Source organism: Poromitra crassiceps, assembly GCF_964638095.1.
Source record: "Poromitra crassiceps genome assembly, chromosome: 5".
Lineage (NCBI taxonomy): Eukaryota > Metazoa > Chordata > Actinopteri > Beryciformes > Melamphaidae > Poromitra > Poromitra crassiceps.
Genome location: NC_139642.1, coordinates 29,263,803 through 29,282,651, shown reverse-complemented (window position 1 = coordinate 29,282,651; position 18,849 = coordinate 29,263,803). Strand labels below are relative to the sequence as shown.

Genomic DNA, 18,849 nt, shown 5'->3' with positions numbered 1-18,849 from the left:
TACTCTAACGAGGCCAGGACAGATTACTTGATCCTCTCTGAGACGTGGAAGAGTCACCTGCACTATTCAAAATGGCTGCCCGTAACTAAACTAGAAAGGCTGTGGCTTCAAGAGAGCGCCACTGTGCGAAGTGTGTGAACACTCCATTTCACACCTCCATTGGCGTGATTTGATAACGCTGCAATGCATGATGGGAGAGAGCGGAAATAGAGACTAAAGTGGCCAGGAGAGGAGAGGCTTCTAAAGGTAAAAGGCGAGCTGTAAAAGTGGCTCTCGATGCTTTTAGACCCAGGTTATTTGAACTACTTAGCCCCAGAGTGCTTGGTGCAAATTCCAAGGGGAGGTAATGGGTAGCATTAACAAGACGAGCCCTCAAGGTCTCCAGGATGGTTAGTATGGGAGGAGAGAGACTTGAATATGTCATTTCTCCATATATCTCAACGTGTATATATGCATGTGTGGTTATGGAAGACCCATGTTAGTCTCCCACTGACCTTGAGGACATAAGTGAGGACAACTGCTACCCCCCCCCCCCCCCCGCCACACACACACACACACACACACACACACACACACACACACACACAGTATCCAGAGCCCTTGATGCATATACATAAAAACAGCAGTTCATCGCTTTAAGGTGGGTATGTATTCACACCAGTGGGCTAGCTCTGCTCTGGGTTTTTTCACGGGAAGTCGCGGAAGTAATCCTGAAAGCTGTAGTTCCTCGAATGGCCACTTGAGGCAGGACTCGGAAAGTGACGTTGTTCCCGTTCACCCCCGTGAACGTCCCACTTTGTAACAGTGATTAAGCATGTTTACAGCCTGGACAGAAACACTGTTTTTGGCCTATAGCTAATTTCACCTTTTTAAACAACTGTATAGGGGTTGATTTTTTTATATAACTCGCCCGTTTAGACTAAAATAGATGATAGAAAAGGGGGTGATTGACAGGTCACCTGTGCAGTGACCAATAGCAAGCGGAGCTGCAACTCTGGGAAACCTCCATCTCACGTGAGCTGCGCAAGGACCCCAAGATGGCGACAGACTTTGCTGCAAAACCTGAGTCCAAAAAATTGCGTCTGGCTTCGTCCAGATTATTTAGGTCAGTGATTCACACATGCTTTTCGTTACTGCTCTGGCATTCCACAAGAAATTCTCATATTTATTCTCATATATAATATCTGTTGGAGTTGGCAGAGCGCCAGACAAGTGCATAATGTTTAGAGATGAAGAGGAAACATGACAGGGAGAGAGAGGTGTGAGAACCAACAGACGGCCTTTTCTCTGGCTGTGCCTCTCCTCTCCTCCTGGTCCTTTAAGGCTGCTGGTATTTTTAGCTCAGCTGTCTCTCACTGACAGAATCCATATTTAGACTGAAACTCAGCCAGCCCCGTGTATGTCAGTTCATCAATGTCCATCCTAATATAATCCAGGTGACAAGGAAGGCCTCTCCTATCCCTACACACACACACACACACACACACACACACACACACACACACACACACACACACACACACACACACACACACACACACACACACACACACACACACACACACACGGCATCTCCTCTCTTTGCTTGAGTGGAGAGTTTAAAGCCTCTGGCATTGGTTCAAGCTGTGCTTTGCCTCTCATATTTTAAATACACACACACACAATTCCACAAATAATGACATCATCTGCCTGCAATAGAATGTAATAATAATAATAATAATAATAATAATAATAATAATAATAATAATAATAATAATAATAATAATAATAATAATAATAATACATGGCATTTATATAGATCTTTTCTAGAACTCAAAGTGGCTTAACACTATACACTAAGGGGCAGCGTTAGTGAAACAACAGAGACCACTCAGCCTCAATAACAAATTCAGGCCCTGCCATACTAGGTTTTATTATTCATCGTAATGATCGACGGCGTCTCCTCTTATTCTTGTTCATGTTGCTTTGACTGGTTTTCGCTCCTACTGCCTCCACTGTAGAGTCAATATACGTATTTATATCTTTTTTAATTCATTTAAATTCAGAAAAGGCTATGCATCTCCGACGTATATCATCGCAGGCTACGGAGCAAACTAAGTCGGCCGCTGCTTTCACCGGTATCTTTCCGCGCACATGGCCGCGAGACTAATTCTCACAGGGGTAATATTCATACATCACGGCAAAACCTCTCATAATAAAATTATAAATACAGACATACTAGCTGCCACACACACACACACACACACACACACACACACACACACACACACACACACACACACACATACTAGGCTTGGGCGATTGGACGAATATATCGCCGGTTGGCTCAGTCCACCGCTGGTTGGACTTTTTGGACAGTTGATGGGACGATATTTGTCCTTTTATTTTGCTAATTTAATGGTCTAATTTAGAACTAAATAACATGTGAAGTGCACTTCAAAGCGTGCGCGAATAGGAACTGTTGTTGAACGAGAGGAGAGATAGAGACGGTGTGTTTCTGGGTCCTCCACTACAGCTCGAACCACAGAAGAAAGCACAGGAACAAAGTTACTTATTTAAAAGCCAAGCCTGACCCTGCCAATACCAGATAGCCTTCAGTGTTAGGCGGCTTGGGGTTTGGGTTGCAGACCTCTATTACACAGATTACTAACTGGATGCGTCGATGCGGACGAACATCAGATTGTTTCAGTTTTTCCAATAAAATAATTATGTCTGAGCCGTCTTTGGTTGCTGTCCGATCGATTGGTGCACACACATCCAAACCATGGAGGAAGCTCCACCAAACACCTCGCAAAACACTCCTGTTTGGCAGGCTGCAAGCTTTTTTTTCTTTGTTGTTTTAGTTTAGTTTTATTTTAGTATTTTTTTTTGGGGGGGGGGGGGGGGCTTATGTGCGCATGCGCAAATATATGGTCAACTGTCGATTGATGGGCTGATGGTGGCTGGTTGGAAATTTTGACATATTGCCCAACACACACACACACACACACACACACACACACACACACACACACACACACACACACACACACACACACACACACACAGAATAACAACACTGCCTGAAGTTCAGCAAAGTGGGAAAGACAGCACAAACTTTTCTCTCCGAGATGGATGGTTTGTTAAACCCCATAAGACAGGCTACACCTCATTTATCTCGATTGTCGGAGGACTTGGCATTCCTCACAATTACAGCCCCGCTTTCATTTGCTTTTTATGAAAACCTATAAAGAATATGAGCGATCCGCACAATAAAGTGTCACACACACTTAAGTTGGAGATGGTTCTTCGGGCTGCGGGTTCGTCTCTTTACCTTCGTCTCACTTATTTGTCACTGTGTTTATAGCAGCTCGTCCAAGCCTTCCCTTCCCCTCGCCTCTCTCACGCGCTGAGCGCATGCCCTCCTGTCCTTGGGGCGGGCACAAAATTATGTGCAGTTTATGGAGCTTCTCTCCATTTCAAACTGGATACACTGTAAGTTTAAGGGCTTTAGAATAAACGAGGAGTATCTGTGGCCTTATCCATAACTTAGTGACGTCACTCTTCTGTTGACGCCGACATATTGAGTCCCAAAACACACAAAGAGAGGAAGGGTCACATCCTCCAAGGACGTGAACAAAACACTGTCATCATCACTACCCTCTGTCTCCCATCTACACTGCAGTAATCTCTCTGACTGGCCCCAAGGTGATGCTAGCATCTCCACTTCAGCGTTCCTCAGATTATTCTCCACTCCACAGAGCCCACGTTATCACCAAACACAAAACAACAAGTCACATTTGTGTATACACCACCTTTGTCTACCACCCGGAGCCTGGCAATGTGTTGGCAAGGTCGTGTTCCCCTTCGCTGCTCTCTCATGAGAGATAAAGTGTCAAAACAATATACAGACGACATTATAACAGACACAGAAGACAGAGGGAGAGATAGAGAATAGGAGGCGATAATCCAGCAGCAGCTATAGTCATTCTCCCAAGAGAAGGAGAGCAGGGAAGAGTGAAGCAAGAGAAAGTCAAATAAACCTCTCTTTTTGCATTGTTCTTGTATCACCTGCCTCTCCGCCATCGCCTAGTCAAGCCACAATGGAAGAAGTAAGCAGATTAGCTTGTTCATCCATCAGAAAAGGGATTATTCACCCATTTCCTTTGTCTGAGAAAGTTGAAGCGATATGAAAAAGTGTCTGGGAGCAAAACTTTCTGATGAATCCACGAGTGATGGAGGCTCCAGGAGAAGAGGCTTTTCTGTGTCCCTGTCAAATTTACTTGGTGAGGAGCCAGATTTGCTCAAGGGGAAAATCAAAACAACCAGAAGCATGATATCAAAAAAGACATCAGAAAGCTCCAGAATATATCACTGCGCATACAGTAGAGACTGGCTGGCAACAGCAATACAGCAGGACTGATAACAGTGTGCAGTCACGCCCACTGTGCAGACTAACCTTACCAGGCCACCAGAGCATAGCCTATAGCCCCCTGAGTATACCATAATCCCTTGAGAGCCATGTGACTCGCTACCCAAACCTGCAATTGTGATGTATGTCCCTAGAGTTCGCTAGTAGTCCATAAACGTTACTACAGTATATCCATTATACTGTGTAGAATATACTACATTTTAATAATGTTAATTAAATTAAAGCCTGTACTTAAAACAATAATGGCTAATGTAGACTGACGTGATGTTTTTGTTACCGGAAACATGGAGAGAATAATTCCTAAATTACACAACAATACATTTAGATTCTATATGCATTTTTTTCCTGTGTTAATTTTCTTCCTCCGGCCTCTACCAACCACTCACTGTGGTTGGTACTAAACAGTGAAACAGAGAGCCTCAGCCAATCGATTGTCAGTTTTATCACCATGTGTTATTGGTCTGAGATCAGGTATATTTAAAAGCACAGACTTTCAATGTAAAGACAAGCCCTCACTTTAATTGATCCTCCTGTGAATTTAGTGAGCTCTCTGTTTGAACTCTGTCAGCCTCTGCTCTTTTTCTGCCTTGGATGTTAACGAGCCTTGTTGTTAATTGCCTTGGTGAAAGAAGTTGGCTCCTGTGCCTACAGCAAGAATGATCTGGTCCCATTCTGATTGATTCATGAACGAGACAGGGAGCATTTCTTGGGAGGTCTCTTTGATGTCGCCTTGAGTGGTGCAATGAAAAGGGTTTAATTGTTATCGTTGTTTGTAGTTTTCCTGATTGGAGCGGCCGTTGTTTGATTCAAGCAATAAAGATTCAAGAATTAATTTGGGTTTATTGATGCAGCTTGGCTGTATGTCACTGTGTGGAATGGCCACCAGCTGCCGTTCGGAATTCAAGTCAATTGCCATCTAGGTTCGCTTGCCAGACTCTCCCCGCAACGGGGGAGAGTCTGGCTGGTAATACCTCCACTCTGGTATAGCGGGGGGAAAAAAGGCTCTGGTACCTTTACAAGCATCCACCGAAAGTACCAAGCAGGCCTGCTTTATTGCACAATCCAAATCTCCGTCCTTTCAGTGTGTAGCAACAAGCTAGCGTTGTTGTTGTTGTTGTTGTTCACAGCGGTGGCGGCATTTGAGATCGACAGATTCGAAAAGCAGGGAAATCCATAAATGGTCGCAGCCGGTCAGTCGGAGCCAATGGGAGAGCTTGCAGGGAGCGGACATGGATTTTCCTCCACTACTCACTGAAATGGTCGGTACCAATGGCAGAGCTTATACCCGCAGCCTGCTTACGTGATGATTGCCATTCAACTGGTCATAACATTCACACTCAGAGTGGAATATGATGTGAGAGAAGATATACATTTTTGTTTCGCAAAACCAACATGTTGCAGTTGTAAGAGGGGTAGATGATTAGATGAGATTTTAATTACTATCCCTGTTCGGAAATTGGGTCAACACAGCAGCAGACAACAGGATACAATTAATAGAGATTACGGAAGATAATACAACAAGTCAACATACTGAGGATAATACACTAAATAAATAAATAAATAAATAGATAAATAACGATACATATTTACAGAGTGAAGTCGAAGTGTGCATCGCTAGCTTCACATTAGTAGGTGAAGGAATAAATAGGCAGAATTACAGTATCTCCAGGAGAGGAAACATGCATTATAAGCCTATCAACAGATAATGCAAGGAAAACATTGCAGTACTGGACACACTGCTTGATTGACAGGTGAGGAAGTATAGAAACAGCACAGCAATGGGTGCTTAGCAGCAAAGATGGAGATGAAATCAAACTAAATGAAGAACTGCCAGATTATCACTTTAATATAACATTTAAAAAGTGTTGGTAATATCGATGTCCCAGATTATCACTTGACTGTAATATAACATTTAAAAAGTGTTGGTAGTATCGACTTGAACTTAACGTTTCCTTCCATCCTTAACACATTCACTGCCAGCCGTTTTTTCAATACTGTAGGTAGCTTCTGCCAAGGTTTTTTTTTGAGGATTCTGGCTCATCTTTCAAGAGCCGAGGATTCTTTTCTGTTAGGATTTTGTGAACACAAAATATCTCAAAAGAACTAATAGAATGTGTGCTTTCTCTGTCTAAAAGAGTTAGTTTGTAGAGTTAGTAGTTATGTAGGAATTAGCAGTTGAATACAGCATGGTTTCAGCGTCTGAAAATTTAAGCTGAGATAAATGGCTTTTTGTGAAATTCGATAGAACAGTCACTTTAACCATTTATTTTTGGCGTAAGACGTCAGACATCTAAACAATAGTTTTGAACAGTAATTTCCTCCATAGCAGCAGGAAACCCCCCTCTCCTTCAAACTCCTCCCTCCGTGTGTGTTCTCCTCCCTCCGTGGCTGCAGCGGTACAAGCGAGGCTCTGCCTGTCTGTGCTGCCTGGCTGCTGGCGGCCGCTCTTTGGGCGAGTCTGCATGGGGCTCGTTCGTTTCGGTTGTGAGCTCAGCTGGAATGAAGCTGCGTGCGATTGTGGGCTTTCTGCCGGTGTTTCAAAGTGTGTTGCACCCATAATCTATTATGCAAATTTGCAATCCCCCACCGCCAGCTCCCAGCCCGAAAGCGAAAGCGTTTTCGCCAATCAATTTTACAGTATGAGAATGGTTTCCTCGCGCGTTCCCCTGCAGTTTTGGCTCGGCTTTTTCTAGTCTGGAGAGCACTGTCGCCACTTAGTGGGTCGGTGGAATGGGTTGTACACGTTCGTTCGGTGGCTCTCATATTTTTATAGGAGATGTAAAAGGGTTAGATCAACGTCCCACTGGACGATTTTTTTTAAACTGACATATTTGTGTCGAGTCCACCCCTGGGGATACACAGTGATCGAACCAGGCGTTTTGACGGTACGATTTTTTTTAATCTGACATATTTGTGTCGAGTCCACCCTTGGGGATACACAGTGATCGAACCAGGCGTTTTGACGGTACGATTTTTTTTAAACTGACATATTTGTGTCGAGTCCACCCCTGGGGATACACAGTGATCGAACCAGGCGTTTTGACGGTACGATTTTTTTTAAACTGACATATTTGTGTCGAGTCCACCCCTGGGGATACACAGTGATCGAACCAGGCGTTTTGACGGTACGATTTTTTTTAAACTGACATATTTGTGTCGAGTCCACCCCTGGGGATACACAGTGATCGAACCAGGCGTTTTGACGGTACGATTTTTTTTAAACTGACATATTTGTGTCGAGTCCATTGGCAGTTGGGAGTCAACCGTTGGTTTCTGCTTGACGAGTTGACTCGCCAATGGCAGTGAACGTGTTAACTGACATTCCCCTCCAAGAGAAACTCCCACTGAACACGATTTGTTTTACAGAGTGCAGTGACAGCTGCATCTCCTGACATCAAAACCTAATGTCCTCCCAACAGCTGAAACAAAGATTTGAAATCCACACATCTCATCTCCAAGACCAAACAAATCAAGCGTAGAGGGAGATGAATGGGGGGAAATGGGCCTGCACAGTAATAACACAAAGGAGAAGGGAACGAGAACAAAATGGTGAGAGATGAAAGTATACGTGTTTTTGTCATTACACAGGCAGACACCATCACCAGTTGAAGGACAGTGCAGACTCAAAGGTGTATTCAAATGTACGTGTGTCTACTTTGAAATGTGGCTTTTTGCACACAGCGAGGAGCTGACTTAACACCATTTTATTCTCCCGACATAATCACACTTCACTGATGAGCTGCAAAGGCCCGTCTGTCAATCTCGACACCTACAGGGATAAAAGTGATAATAATGTACAAAGATTTAGACTCGGAGGACTGGAAAGCTGTCAAAGGCTTTTCAAACCATATGAAGGGTGACAAATGGAAGAAAGTGGCTGCAAACGCTCACTGAAACTGTTGGAAAATGTGAGACAGATGAGATGACAATAATCCCCCGGCCTTGTGACAGTCACACGCAGCCACATTCAGCGGGCGGTGAGCTTTACCAGTCGCCTGACATCGCCAGACCAATTCGCAAAAACAACGGAGCCTGGAAACTATCAGTCCAATTTCCACATTCCAGTTTCCAGGGGGCGTCATCAAGGTGTGCACACCAAAATGCCTCTGGACACAATTGGATAGACCTACAAACAGCAATGAAATGTGTGACGTACAGTAGCTCGCGTCTGAACGGCGCCCCGAACAATCTCTGATTGACAGGTGAATACCAAAGGAATAAATACCCAAGGAACCAGATAAAAAAAGGCGTGATTTGCCTAGGCTATTTCTTTTTCAGACCCTGCCCCCCACACCACTGAAAAATATGTTTACAACTTTAGATCGCCTCATCTCCAGGTTTATTTGGCAGGGAAAACGCCCTCGTGTAGGATACAAAGTCCTACAGTTATCTAAGCAAGAAGGAGGGTGGGGACTCCCTCACCTTATAGGCATTACTGGCTGGCTTGTCAACTAAGTGCTTTGACCATCTGGATTTGAGACAGGGTGGAAACAAGGTGGCTGGAGATTGAGAAATCAATGCTACCTTATCAAATGTGCCATTCACTGCAGATAAAGCCCTAGAAGAGAGACCTTGGGTAGATGGTCAAAAACTACTCTGAAAGCTTGGAGAGGTGCAGCGGACTTTTGGTCTCCTTGGCGATATATCAGTGTTTTATGCCTCTACAAATGGACATGGGATACAAAGGATGGAGACATCTAAATCTTAGTTTTGTCCACGAGCTCATTGAAAAATCAGGAATTAAAACCATTTGAACAGCTGGCTAATGAATTGCATCTGCCGAGATCAGATATGTTTAGATAATACGTTTTTTTTGCTTAAACATCCAAATTGGAATAGCCTTAAGGAATCTGACTCCCCGATTGAGGAATATCTAATAAGGATTCAAAACAGACAGTACACACAAGGAGACCAATAACCAGTCTGCACAGAGCTGTAAGGTACTGAAGTGAGGAGTTGATGTGGGGGCCCGGGATGGCGGCTGAGAGAAGAGATGAAGATGTGCATACGTGGGTGTGGTGTGTGTGTGTGTGTGTGTGTGTGTGTGTGTGTGTGTCCTCTTTAGGAGAGACTGCTGCATCTGAGGACACGTCTCTCACTCTCCTCTTTAGGAGAGACTGCTGTGTCTGAGGACACGTCTCTCACTCTCCTCTTTAGGAGAGACTGCTGCATCTGAGGACATGTCTCTCACTGTCCTCCTCTTTAGGAGAGACTGCTGCATCTGAGGACATGTCTCTCACTGTCCTCCTCTTTAGGAGAGACTGCTGCATCTGAGGACATGTCTCTCACTGTCCTCCTCTTTAGGAGAGACTGCTGCATCTGAGGATACGTCTCTCACTGTCCTCCTCTTTAGGAGAGACTGCTGCATCTGAGGACACGTCTCTCACTGTCCTCCTCTTTAGGAGAGACTGCTGCATCTGAGGACACATATCTCACTGTCCTCCGCTTTAGGAGAGACTGCTGCATCTGAGGACACGTCTCTCACTGTCCTCCGCTTTAGGAGAGACTGCTGCATCTGAGGACACGTCTCCCATTCTCCTCCTCTTTAGGAGCGACTGCTGCATCTGAGGACATGTCTCTCCCTGTCCTATTTAGGAGCGACTGCTGCATCTGAGGACACGTCTCTCACTCTCCTCCTCTTTAGGAGAGACTGCTGCATCTGAGGACATGTCTCTCACTGTCCTATTTAGGAGCGACTGCTGCATCTGAGGACATGTCTCTCACTGTCCTATTTAGGAGCGACTGCTGCATCTGAGGACATGTCTCTCACTCTCCTCCTCTTTAGGAGAGACTGCTGCATCTGAGGACATGTCTCTCACTGTCCTATTTAGGAGCGACTGCTGCATCTGAGGACATGTCTCTCACTGTCCTATTTAGGAGCGACTGCTGCATCTGAGGACATGTCTCTCACTCTCCTCCTCTTTAGGAGAGACTGCTGCATCTGAGGACATGTCTCTCACTGTCCTATTTAGGAGCGACTGCTGCATCTGAGGACATGTCTCTCACTGTCCTATTTAGGAGCGACTGCTGCATCTGAGGACATGTCTCTCACTGTCCTATTTAGGAGCGACTGCTGCGTCTGAGGACATGCTGGAATGATTGATGGCTGAGATACTGGCAACTAAATTGGTGATAAAAGCTTAGGACAAAAAAGGGTTTGGGGAAGTGCGTGTGTGTGTGTGTGTGTGTGTGTGTGTGTGTGTGTGTGTGTGTGTGTGTGTGTGTGTAGGGATGGGTACCGAACTCGGTACTTTTACAGGCACCGACCGAAATACGTCGGTACTGCCCCGTACCAGTTCACATATAAACGAACGGTACCAAATTTCGGTACTTGAACGCAACTGAGTAATAGAAAGAGAGTGGGTAAAATAGAAATTCCGACGGAACCTTAAGGCAACACGGGAGAGCGCGTTACGTCAATACGTCACTCTACCTGAAGATCCTGAAAGCAAAACAGGGCCAGCCGAAAGCTGTGGCTACACTTTACCAAGATAGACTCAGACAACACTGGTTGCAACATTTGTGATGTGAATTGCAAAGCTGACTAGGGAAACACCTCAAACTTGAGGAAGCATGGTCAAACACAAGATGTATTTAGCTAAATGCTGAAGACTGTAACGTGTTAGATAACCTGAGTGAATGAAGCAGACACCGCACGGCAGCTAACGTTAGCCACCTCCTCAGCTCGTCAGCTGTAACGTTAGCTGAAGTCTTGCAGGAGGATGATGACGGAACTTGAGAGAGGCATCGACTTCTACAACATCAGGTAACGTTATTTAATTTGCTAGCGTTAGCTGGATAAGTTGTTTCACTGCCGTTGTGGTTGTTAGATAACAGGGCTTTTCACTGTCTTCTTGGCTGAGTTAGCTTTATAGCTTAGCGTTGTTAACGTTCTATAATAATTATCATCAGCTCGTATCACCGACCGTGAGACGTGTTATTTAACGTTGCACTCTTGCTTTCATTGCTAGGTAACCATGTGCCAGTGACAGCCGCACAGGAGGACACGATTCACCCTCTTCTCAGCGGTGGATATGGTTCAGGTAAATTATTATTTTGCATAATGACGAGTGATAATGGGTGTGTTATTCATAGTGTAGCCTAAGCTATGTTACTAACAATCAATTGTCATTTCTATTAAGATGTGCATAGCACTGACACTTCTTTCTATTGATAACACAAATAATGCTTGATGAATCACGATGCCTTTTTTTATTTTCAGATACCACTCAATAAACAGAAGAAACTTTCAGCACTTGGGGAGCTCTTTGAAGATGAAGACCAGGCCCTGCTGGAAGCTGTGTTGGACATCAAGTACTATTTCCCCAACCCCACTAAACTAACCTTGCTGCTACAACTCTTGGTTTGGGAGGGGAGAGGTAGGGAGGTATTGTAGGGAGGAGTTTTATTTTGTCTGGTGCTAAATAAATAATGTGCTAAATAAAGAACAATGTTGAAATTGAGAAGTTTGGACTTTTTTTTTTTTTTTACAACTAATTTTTTTGTTAATAGAGTGTGTAAAGTACCGAAAATGGTACCGTTTTGGGTACCGTACCGAATTCCAGGTACCGGTACCGTACCGGTATCGGTTCAAATGTGAACGGTACCCATCCCTATGTGTGTGTGTGTGTGTGTGTGTGTGTGTGTGTGTGTGTGTGTGTGTGTGTGCGTGCGTGCGTGCGTGTGTGCGTGCGTGCGTGAGTAAGAACAGCATTTTGGTGCAGAGTAGACAGTGCAAGGCAATGAATGACACGATGACCAGACATTATCTGTCGCACCTCAGATTCACACCTGGCGCAGCGAGACAGACACATTCACACACACATCAGGCTCATTTTGACATCCGTGTCTCAAGGACTGACAGAGGGATAAGATGACGGATCACAGAGACAAAATGTCATTGCGGGGTGTGACTCAGACAGACACACACACACACACACACACACACCCACACACACCCACACACACACACACACACACACACACAAAGTCATCTTGACCGTGTAGTAGAAGGAGTCCCACTTTCTCAAATACCCAAATTGGCAGAATTTTGAGATGAGATCCCAGAGCGACGGGAGTGCCAACCACTAAGTAGGGATTGAGATCGGGTCTCCAATAGAGGGTATGCATGTGATGTCACAGAGGCAGAAGTCACTGTGGGGTCACGCCCACTGAGTCACAGCAAGACTGAGCTTGAATGCAGTAATCAGCCTAGATAACTGACACCTGCTGCTCAGGGAGGAACTTGACACTCATTTTGACACTCATTCCTGATTGAGGGGGCGTGTTTCAGTGGGTGTGCATACCCTCTATAAAGGCAGTTGGAAATCCTCTGAGCTTTGCTGCTCATAACATCACAGACATTCCACAGCAGATGGAGCGAGAAAAGTTGAGCTTATTTTGTTAGGTGCCAGAGTTGTATCTATTTAACCGAATGAGGAAGAGTGATAGAATAGAGAGAACATTAGAGAAGTAGTGAGATAACAAGGTGTTTATGGACGACGCTGCTCTCCTATGTTCCCCACTGCTCACATTAGTAAACAGAGCGGTGAGCTGAATGGCCGTAATGGCGAACAATGATAGCAATCATGGTAACCACAATAATCACAGCCAATTCCCCAGGGCCTTTTATAGCACCTCTGTGTGTGTGTGTGTGTGTGTGTGTGTGTGTGTGTGTGTGTGTGTGTTTGTGTGTGTGTGTGTGTGTGTGTGTGTGTGTGTGTGTGTTTGTGTGTGTGTATGTGTGCGTGCGTGCGTGCATGTGTGCGTGTGTGTGTTGCGTGCATGTGTGTTTGTGTGTGTGTATGTGTGCGTGCGTGCGTGCATGTGTGCGTGTGTGTGTTGCGTGCATGTGTGTTTGTGTGTGTGTATGTGTGCGTGCGTGCGTGCATGCGTGCGTGTGTGTGTTGCGTGCATGTGAGGCCATATGGGGTGAGCGTAATAGACCCAGTGTTGCACAGTGCAGCAGTCCTCCCAGGTTGAGTAGCAGTGGAAGCGTGGATCCAAACTGCACCTGACAGACTAAATCAACATTACTGTATATGAGCAGGAGAGGATGATGACAAACACACATGTGTCTGCCTCTTTCACTCAATTCCCTCCACTTATTGCAAACCGGCAGAAATGTGGTTTTGATTAATAGTGTTCAAATTATAGGCGAACAGAAAAAGGGTCTTTTAACGGCACTATACAGAAACAGAGTTGGATGCATCATAAGAAAGTGCTCTTAAACATAATGCACAGTAAATCCTCATGCTGGGGTTCATACACATGTTTAAAGATAGAGATGTTTGCCTCTGGCAGCGTTACGCAGTCAGAAATGGCTCCCCTGGGGGCAGTTACAGTATGAATCAAAGGGCTGAGGTGTGGAGCTACTATGAACCAGCGACAAATGTTTCAACCCACATTCCTCTGTGTCTCTCCTCTGTCAACTATCCAACGAAGCAGAAAAGAGCATAAAACAATAATTAAAATGTTTCTACCCCCGACCGCTCCAATGAAGCTAATGTGGTCCTTTGAGGTGTCATTATGAACATTACCACGATCTCAACCACATTCACAATACCCTTCACTGTTGTGCACATTTCTCCAATTTCTCCCGCTTAAAGGCCTCATCTATCTTCTCCTCTTTCTAACGAGCCAGCAGCCATCATCAGTAATCAAACTATTAGCAGTCAGGCAGGGGAGTATTAACGCAGTGTGCTGCTGTTTCTGGAGACGTAATGTGGAGGACGTGTTTGATCTGATAAGACATCAGGCGGGCGTGTCCCTTCGTCCTGCCGGGTGTCACCGACCCCGGCACAAAAGCCCTTGTCTGTCCCCTGATGAGATAAACACCACGCCATCATCCCCTCTGTTCAGCCATGATGAAAAGATGAGGAGTGAGACAGAACGTGCGGCGGACTCCCGTTACGAGCCGAGGGTCCAAGTCAAGCAGGGCTTTATCGCAGCAGTCGGGTCTCACATGCCTAAGATTGATCTCCTGTGGCCACGGGTAATGGCTGGAGGGGAGGCAGGTAAGAGGAAGTTAAGCAGCTGTGGAACATTGTGCCATTCTGTGACGGCTGTGGCTGCTGCCTATGGTGGAATTTGAAAGTCAGTTTAAAGTTTACATTTGTAAAGAGCTGCATTAGCACAGATAAGTCTTCTCTCAGAGTGTGGAAGATGGTTGATGCATCTTTGTTCTGACTCGGTGAAGATGGATGTCACTTCTAGGTCAGATTTAAATAGCCATGTAAGAATGTTGTGTTACATCATGGGGCATTTCTATGCAGAACAGCCTCAGCCCAGAATAAAGCTCTTTCATAAGACCTGTCCAGGGGAGTCTGGGTAGTGTAGAGGTAAAAAGCACTCGCCTACAAATTCCCGATACTTCTGACTTGGTCAGACATTTCTCCAGACACAATTGGGTGCAGGGCCCGAAATTAGAGCCCGCCACCCGCCAATGGCGGGCACATTTTAGCTTTGGCGAGTGACATGAGAGGTCTGTCCGCCACGTGGCGGGTAACAAAATAGTCATGTAAAATAATTAAAACTGCGGTGTGTTTTGGTCTTACGACAGTCGCCTTTATTGCAGCCCCCAATCTCTCCTTGCACGTCATCTCCGGCCTCATTTTTGGCTTGTTTACGGACGTCACATCCGCTACTCTTCTGTGCTGACTGGCCGTGGCCATCTGCATTCTGCAGCGCCTGCTTGCACTGCAGGGAGCTAACGTTACGCCGGTCCGCCTGCTATAGCTAAGCTAACGCTAGCTTAATATAACGTTAAATGGGTTACAATGTGGAACCATATCGAGGGAGTAAGCCGGCCGCTAAAAAGAAAACCCACCGCGGCTTTCTCCGACGAAAAGGATGAAGCGGCAGCGAGAGCAGGACCACCTAACAAAAGAAAGTTTCGAGAGGAGTGGAAGTTTGGCGATAGCGGTGTGTTTCAAGAGACTGGCTACAGTATGATGCTGGGGCTGTAGTGATGAGTTGTTCCGTGTGCCGCAAGTATGCCAAAAAGAAAAATAGAAACAACACCTTTGTCATTGGTAGTAAATCAATGAAGCTGGAAGCCGTTCGTGACCATGAACAGAGCCAGTGTCACATTGGCTGCAAAGAGGAGAAGTAGAGAGAGGGTGAGGAGTCTGAGGAGTTATGTTTACAAAACCTTCAAATTGACTTCTGTTCTGTTAAATCCTGTAAAGAGGGTAGAGAGTGAGGAGTCTGATGATGTTTAACATTAGGTTACAATTTAAGCTCAAGATTGACTTGACATGTATTGATAAGATTGACTTGACATGTATTGATTAATCAATCATCAATCAATATATTAAAATAATTTGCTTCAAATTTTACTCTGGCCTCTTATTTAAGTGTGTATTCTTCAACGTAATACCTTATGTACTTGAAATGTACTGAAAAAAATGTATATGGATATATGTGACACAAAAAATGCGTTTTCTTTTTTGGCCGGTAAGAAATATACTTGGCGGGTAGATTTTTTCCATCTACCCGCCACTGGCCGGTGGGTCAAAAAGTAAATTTCGGGGCCTGATTGGGTGTGACAATTCCATGTCTGCAGGTGGGAAGCCAGTGGGGTATGAGTCCTGGTCGCTGCACTAGTGCCTCTTCTGGAAGGTTCTGGGAGGTTCTTGCCTGCTTCCGAGCGAAGGAACCAGCGCACATGTCGTTTTTGTCTGTGCGCTCTGCAGTTGTGGTTGAGAGACTGTGTATGATGATGCTGTATTATTTTTTCAACCGCGAGCATGATGCACTGATGAAAACATCGCAACTAATTGGAAGACTGAAAGTGCACCGCATGTCAGCCTGAACGTGAAAGAGAGAGGGATATATTGATGGTGAGATCTTTCTCCACGTGTAGATCAAGATCCAAGTATGACAGTTCTGCTGCGATGGCAATCCATTATTTCAGATAACTACTAACAAACGTGTGAAGTTGTCTTTGGTGCGCACTTGATAAACGAAGTGTTCACTGTGTACTGACGCGTGTAGTGTAGGACTAGACTTGCTATGTGCGTGCACGTGATTCATGTACGTGCATGTTAATGAGCAGGGCCTCGCGCATGAGGTTGGCACATGGCCTCGCACCCCTCCTGCGACGGGCCTGGCTGTGCTGTTTGAGGGAGATTAATGCCAGACTAAGGTATGTGCCTTAGGCTACCTGTTTTCTTCTAAAGGTTATCTGTGTACATGCTAAATATAATTCCCCCGGCATTTTCTCTTCTCCATACCCTTGTGCAGCACTACATGATTTGGTTGTTCACCGTAGTTCGTAGGCTCCAAGTAACGAGGAGCATGATGATGGGCGGTTTCCTGCATGACCTAGTTTGGCCTAGTTCTGCTGTATTTGCTGCAGGTAAGGCAGTATGGCTGCCTGTAGTGTCTTTCTATGTTTGAACCATTTTCAGTGGTTAATGTTCTTTTCTTTTGTCCTGTTAGGAGGAGCTAGCTGGAGGTAGCATTAGCTCTTCTCTGTGCCCTTGTGCAGCACGACATGATTTGGTTGGTCAGCGTACGCTCGTATAGCTTGAGGATTGAGGAGCATGACTATTGAATTATAAGATGTATTGTGATTCTGTAGGCTTTCCACATGGCCTAGCTCGGCTGTATTTGGTGAAGGAGGAGCTCTGTTGCCACTGCTGTTTTTGTCCTGTAGTTATTTTAATTTGGTTACCGTATTTGTTTATTTAATTTGGACTACTTTCTGTGCAAAAGGCTTGTTTAGCCAGCCTCATTATTTTTGATTGCGGGTTATTTCATCTTTGTTTACATAAGTGGGGGCCTATCTATAGACTTTTTTTTTTTGCTGTAAATGAATACTTTTTTGTTACTTTGTCTGGTAAACCAACTTTTGTGCGGGTTATCTGCATCAAATTCAAAACCTTGACACTCGCTTACAAAACTGCAACAAAAACAGCGCCTGCCTACCTGAGCTCCCTCATTCAGGTCTACACCCGCTCCTGCCTACCTGAGCTCCCTCATTCAGGTCTACACCCCCTCCTGCCTACCTGAACTCCCTCATTCAGGTCTACACCCCCTCCTGCCTACCTGAACTCCCTCATTCAGGTCTACACCCCCTCCTGCCTACCTGAGCTCCCTCATTCAGGTCTACACCCCCTCCTGCCTACCTGAGCTCCCTCATTCAGGTCTACACCCCCTCCTGCCTACCTGAGGTCCCTCATTCAGGTCGTCACCCCCTCCTGCCTACCTGAGGTCCCTCATTCAGGTCTACACCCCCTCCTGCCTACCTGAGGTCCCTCATTCAGGTCGTCACCCCCTCCTGCCTACCTGAGGTCCCTCATTCAGGTCTTCACCCCCTCCTGCCTACCTGAACTCCCTCATTCAGGTCTTCACCCCCTCCTGCCTACCTGAGCTCCCTCATTCAGGTCGTCACCCCCTCCTGCCTACCTGAACTCCCTCATTCAGGTCTTCACCCCCTCCTGCCTACCTGAGCTCCCTCATTCAGGTCGTCACCCCCTCCTGCCTACCTGAACTCCCTCATTCAGGTCGTCACCCCCTCCTGCCTACCTGAACTCCCTCATTCAGGTCGTCACCCCCTCCTGCCTACCTGAACTCCCTCATTCAGGTCTTCACCCCCTCCTGCCTACCTGAGCTCCCTCATTCAGGTCTACACCCCCTCCTGCCTACCTGAACTCCGTCATTCAGGTCTACACCCCCTCCTGCCTACCTGAACTCCGTCATTCAGGTCTACACCCCCTCCTGCCTACCTGAACTCCGTCATTCAGGTCTTCACCCCCTCCTGCCTACCTGAACTCCGTCATTCAGGTCTTCACCCCCTCCCGCTCACTACGCTCTGCCAATGAAAGGCTCCTGGCACTTCCGCCACTAAAGGGCCCTAAGTCACTAGCTAGACTCTTCTCCTCTGTAGTCCCCCGGTGGTGGAACCACTTAAGGTCCTTACACATCAAGAGCGATGCGAATATACGGCACGAAATTGCGATGCAAGTTTTGACCCACCTGTCAATCACAGCCACAGATGTGTACACGTCGGAAGCGAATTTCTGAAAAATCGATCGTGGTTCGAAAAAATAAACGCCGCAATGACGCTCAGCGAAACTTCGCCGTCGGTATGCACAGTTGCATTGACTGATATAGGTTCGGAAAATATTATTGACGTGCGAATTAATCGCAGAAAAAAACGCTCCCGATGTGTAAGGACCTTTACCAAACTCAATCTGATCTGCTGAGTCTCTCTCTATCTTTAAGAAGAGACTCAATACCCAACTCTTTCACAAACACCTTCACACTTGATGGGCATGAATGATGAAAGGGATTGATTAAAAAGTGATAATAGATGTGCATGAATGAGGGCATGAATGATGAAAAACTCCTATGCACTCTGTGCACTGCCTGGTGGCACCTGGGTCCATTCAGACTCAAGCCTGGCCCCGCCCATGGCACTTACTCATGTT

General features: G+C 45.8%; 1 protein-coding gene and 1 long non-coding RNA gene across 2 annotated transcripts in view; one reads left to right on the top strand and one right to left on the bottom strand.

Moving 5' to 3' along the window:
• The window catches only part of LOC310776415 (calsyntenin-2-like), a gene marked incomplete at both ends in the record, with an annotated part of 309,056 nt that overhangs the window by 252,187 nt on the left and 38,020 nt on the right, over positions 1 to 18,849 (bottom strand). The gene's annotated exons all lie outside the window — the stretch shown is intronic.
• On the top strand, positions 10,801 to 11,767 carry LOC310776928. Its single transcript, XR_014552716.1, has 3 exons — positions 10,801 to 11,177; positions 11,383 to 11,454; positions 11,634 to 11,767. It is a non-coding gene; the product is annotated as an uncharacterized lncRNA (long non-coding RNA).